A 6,105-nucleotide genomic window follows, 5' to 3' on the forward strand; every position below is an offset into this window, starting at 1 on the left:
ATCACATATCTGCTATTACCGAAAGGCCATCTCTGTCCACTTAGGAATGCGGAGCACGATCTTTATCTGCCAACCCCGAGCTCAGAACTAGTTAAAAGCTCAATACTGTACAGGGTGGGTCAAATTCGACGCTTTTAAATGGAAACACCCTTTTCTATAGGAGATAGACGAAAACTAATATCGTTGTCTGGAGCTCAATTTTCATCAAAAACATGATGGTAAAACCGCACATCAATATCTGTTACCGTTTCGGAGTTACGGGGTGTTTTTCAAAAATGTGCATTTTTAACAAATCGCTGTAACTTTTTTACTATGGAAAATTTTGTATTTCTATGAAAACATTTCCAAAGCACTTTTTTACGTAGAATTTAATGGTTTAACTATATTTTTTTTTAAAATTAATAATTTAAGAGTTATCAACAGAATAACTGATTTTTTATTTGGGACACCCCCTATATTTTTAATTAACTGAAAAGGATTTAAAATTACCTTTCCAAAAATATGGCACACTTGATATTTTGTAATAATCCCCTTCGAAATACAGAATTTTTTTGCCACTTTTAACTAGTAGGCTTTGGACGGACCCCTTATTGATGATATGCCCTTAATGGAACTCGAAAACATATTTTTCCAACAAGACGACGCACCGCCTCCGAACGCTGAAGTTATCAGCAAATTTTTGCAGCCAATTTCAAGAATAATTGAATAGCTAACCAAGATCCCAACCGTTGGCCATCGAGGCCGCCTGACTTAGTGCCCATGGATCTAATCCTATAGATATATTTGCGGAAGAATAAAGGTTCCTTATTCTTCCGTATAATCTAGACAAGAATTAGAAATACTTAGCAGTTATGAGAGGGTATCCTTCACCCCCACTGAGTTAATGAATTCCGCGAGAAATGTTGAAAAAAACTGCCCCGTCTGTCCATAACAAAAGACGGTCGATATGTCGAACACCTGTAGCAAAATCTCATGTCTTGGTTTGCTACTTATTTTTATTGTTATTAGATATAGTTTAAATGTGTTGATGTTGGTTAAATATATTTTAAATTGTTATAAAATTCTGCATCTCTCATACCAAATATTATTTTCGTTTTAATTGATGCTCACAGCTAGAATTTTTTTGCATTACAGCGGGTGCCGTTCAAAGCCTACTTATTTAAAGCGGGCGTTTATATACTCTATATCTCGAAGAGGAATCGAGCAAAATATCAAGTGTGTTATATTTTTGGAAAGGTAATTTTAAATTATTTTCAATAAATTAAAAATATACAGGGTGTCCCATATAAAAAATCAAATTTTCTGTTGATAATTCTGAAATTATTAATTTTAAAAAAATTATACTTAAACCATTAAACTGTACGTAAAAGGATGTTCTGGAAATGTTTTCATAAAAATACAAAATTTTCCATAGCAAAAAAGTTACAGCGATTTGTTAAAAATGCACATTTTTGAAGAACACCCCGTAACATCATGTTTTGACAAAAATTGAGCTCCAGACACCGATATTAGTTTTTGTCTATCTCCTATAGAAAAGGGTGTTTCCATTTAAAAGCGTCGAATTTGACCCACCCTGTACAATGCCAAAAAAATGTACAATCATCTGCCTTTGAATATCAAGTCGCTTTCATTCTTGCCCGCATTTCGCAAAGCTCTGAAATCATACTTACTGGAGAGAGCCCTATAAGCGGTAAACGACTTTTTGTTGATATTTAATAATGAACAATTTTGAATTTTAAAACTTCGATCATCTCACACACTGGTTAAAAGTCTAATATTTAATATTTTTTCATAACTCTTAAAATTATACCCATTTGCAATTTTCCTATTGTAAAATTTTATTGATACGCCTTTTTTTTGTGTTCTGCATGTTCAGGGCCGTATCTGGGAGGGTGTTTTGGGGTTCAACCCCCCCCGAAATTATGGCCGAAAATTTTTAAAAAGTAATGATCATTGAGTAAGTAAGAACTAAGAACGATACAAAAAAGAAGTAGAAGATGGATGAATATCTGTGACTAAAAAATACAAGGACATGTAATGCCCATATACGGGCTGCAGCAGAATTTGTGACCTTAGACGCCAACTTTTTAGACATAACGAATGAATCATCAGCTGGTCATTAGCGACAATTTTAGCGATTTTTAATAGTTGGTTGTGATTAATAATAATAATATATTTAATGGTAATTTGTTCAGCTGTCAAGTGTAAAAGGCGCAATGATAAGAAAGAGCCAGAAGTTACGTTTTATAGGGAAATAAACAGTCCCCTACACCTTTTTAGCGTTTTTTTTTATTGAATTCGATAATTTTTTTTCTGATATTATATGTACTTGATATGTACTATGCGTCGATACTAGTTATGTACCTTTTGTTAACATTTTAATACGTTTTTTTCGTAATTAATTAGTATGATACCACCCGATACACCATAGGCGTAGTGAAAACATATAATATCAAAAATATAAATATCCCTTCAAGCGGCAATGTTAAGTAAAATATGTGCCACGACACTGTTTGGAAGAATGGTCACAGTTTCGGGTGCTATTTGTCCTTGTATTCTTTAGTCATTGATGAATATACATTATACATCCTAACCTCACTTTTCCACTTTGAAAGCAAATGTCATTTTCAATTTTCGACTTTCAACATTCAAGTGTTTAAAACAGCAAAAGTTTGACAAGGACAAGATTTTGAATGTTGTGTGTTTTGCTGGTCATTAACGTGATTAACGTTTGTTATTGTTCTGCTGTTAGACAAAGAATTCTTGGACTATGACACTTTAGCTGCAGAACTAGACTTGTGGCGGCAAAAATGGAAGCAGCTACCTGCAGTCGACCGACCTAAAAACGCCATCGAAACGATAATCGGAGTGTAACCAGTGTATATCTCCAAATATATACATTTTATTAATGATCCTAGCAACTCTACCAGCGTCAACAGCTACACCAGAAAGGTCTTTTTCAACCCTAATGCTGCAACCGCACATGCGGTATTCGGCGATCTCCGATCGGGGCTTCGCCGAGTTCCTATGTGTGTGGATGAGGAAGTCGGAGTTCGGCGACTCGATCGGCGACGAGAACGAGCGCTTGTCTCTATGTTGTTGCTATCAGAGCCCGCATGTGTGGATGGAAAGGCGAAGTCCGTTCACGAGCGTTCGGTAGTTGACGAGCGCTCGGAGTTCGCTAAATGCCGCATGTGCGGTTGCGGCATAAGACGATTGAAGGACTTCCTACGTAACTCTACAGGTCAGGAGCGATTGACAGGACTTCCTCTATTAAACGTACATAGAGAAATAAATATCGATATCAAAGAGGTAGTCAATCGTTTTTCCAGGGAAAAGACCAGTTTGTCCTTTAAGATTAATAATTTTTACCTGTTACTTTTTTAAAATTTTATTTTCAATTAAGATTTGAGTGTAGCCCAAATCGATTTTTTTATTATGCTTTTTCCTAGCAGCTTTTGTAACCCCTCCCCTCCAAGCCAACCCCCCCCCCCCGAAATCTAGAAAAATCTATTTGTAATTTTAATGACTTAAATTTGTTTGAATTTTATGATTTGTATTGTATATTTTTTATTATTTGTATATTTTTGTGCTTTTGTTTGTTTTGTAAATGCTTTGTCGATGAAGCTATTTTGGCTTTTTGTACAATAAAGCGTTATTTATTTATTTATTATTTTCTAGCTAGATTGTTTAGATCCATAGACACTAACTAAAGTAACTCACTTGATGTTACATGAGATCTCGCTACTTGTTGACGGGATTATTTATTTACTCAATATAATTCAACTTTTCAAAAAACGCTTTCTTAAAAAATAAAGTGCCTCGGTTTTTAACGAATTTAAGCCGACCAGTATAAAATATATCTGTCTTTATTTCATTGACAATAAAATGCGTTTCTGGCGTCATTAAATTCAGAAAAAATTATATCCCTGTAAAAGGAGATCCAGTATAGTAGTAATTTCGCCTGTCGTTTTTTATAGCTCACAATTACAGTTTTATATATCCAATTTATCAAGTACGATAACGGGGAACGGTAAGAAATAAACGTCTATAATTTATGGAGCCTATACATTAAAGCACTTGATACTATGGTTTTTAAATTGGGTATAAATTACAGAATTATATAAAAATCGGCATCAGATAGCCGTATATGAAGGGAAAGCTTAAGCGTAGAACAACCGAACGTGGATGGATAATAAAATGAGGCAGCGGATATAAAATGAATTTATTTTCATATATTGATGAGCCTCGGGAAAGATTGATTGATAAGATGGTCTCTCTGATGAATCTATCGTTTTTTATTATAAATTCTTCAAATTCTTACGTATGTTGAAAATTATCTAATGTGCCTTCTAACAGAACTAATTTAGAACTAATTCTAAATTAACAAATTTAGCAATTCCGATAATTTTTTCTTTATTCTTTATGTTTTTGATTTGCTCTGGGCTATGGATCGGACATGGGGCGCGACAGTATCCACACTGATAAAAAAGATAGACTTGAACTAAAGTCGTCATGGTTCTTGAAAAAAAAATTTAGTGGCAAGATAATTTATTTTAGCGTAAAAGAAAGTATTTTGCCTGAAGAAAAACTCGCTTAACTCAAGAAAACTGGTTCTCTTGAAAAATTCGAAAATTTCTCTTGGATCTATTTTCATTCAACCAAGTGCAAGTTACTTTGTTTTAAGATAATAAGAAAAATACGCTAGGAAGTACTTCATTCAAGAAACATGGCCATTTTTCCAATAGCTAAATACTCTTTTGATGAAAAGTCATAACGACACACAAAGACGATGACGAAGGACGGTGTATACAATCATCGCACATCATAGTACGCACGGGTTTTGTTGCTTGGAATTTTCCACTTGGAATTTTACATAATGTTCTTTTTAAACGCATATCGTATAACAAATTAGAGATCGTTATTAACATGCATTGGTCATTTTTTATGGACAAATTTTAGGATATATGGATTCTTTAAAGGAGTTTCTGAAAAAATGGAAATTAGAGCAATTATTTGCTATATTTGAAGGTAAGAGACATTTACCTAATGCACCTGTTTAGATAATGCATGCGTGACTATAGATAGAATAAGAATATAGGTATCGATTTTTTTATGCAAATAATTACGAAAATTTTAGAACTTCAAGTCGTCGTATTAAAAAATTCAAAATGTGGCCAAAGCTTATAATTTTAATAATTTATTTGCTTTACTTTGATTAATCGTGATGTAACATTTTTTTGTAATTTGTAGAGTGATGAACCACCCAAAAAAATACCAAGGGGTGAAGAAGCAGAAATAACTACTATCGAGAAAAATAATATCACTTTACTTACTACAGACCAGGAAAACCTAAATTTATCAGAAAATTTCACACCTCTACTTTTCAACCAATAACATGCTTTAATGTTGACTAGTTACCATGGCAACTGAAAAAATTTCCGGAAATTTTTTCGAGGCGCCACGAAACTTTAGTGGAAATTTTTTGACAGTTGAAAAGGTAAACATAAGATCTACAATCATAATGTGAATGAACTACAATGTCTATATATTGAAATATTACCCATTTGAGTTTTAGCATTTGATGTAACTAAGGTTGGTAATATTTTTTATTTAAGGAAATATGTTAGATATACCTACATATGAATTTCTTCGAAATTGCCATGTTCTAAAAAATATAGTTCTGCCGCCTTTATTTAACTAAAGCTGGTATTTTTCTATTTAACGAAATATGATGGATATATCTATATGATTTTTTTAGAATTTATTTCATGTTGAATTATCTTCAATGCCAAATCTTTAATGATATCGACTAATATAGCAAAATAATAACGAAACACATTTAGTAATTATAGGTTTTATTAATATTAAAAACACAATTATTGTAAATGTTTGTAGGCTGGCTTGAATTGGTGGTTTGAATCTGGGTATTTTCTGTTTTATTTTGCATTGTGCTCTGATCATGATTGAACTGGCTAGTACTTGATGAAATGCTCCTCATGGATTCAATCATCTGTTGATGATGTTCAGCGTCCAACTGTAAGTAAGGTTTGATCGACTGACTATTACTATGTCCAGTAATTTTAATGAGCTGTTGTTCACCAA

The sequence above is a fragment of the Sitophilus oryzae genome, unplaced genomic scaffold, assembly GCF_002938485.1.
Source record: "Sitophilus oryzae breed Bouriz unplaced genomic scaffold, Soryzae_2.0 scaffold_1976_pilon_pilon, whole genome shotgun sequence".
Taxonomy (NCBI): domain Eukaryota; kingdom Metazoa; phylum Arthropoda; class Insecta; order Coleoptera; family Curculionidae; genus Sitophilus; species Sitophilus oryzae.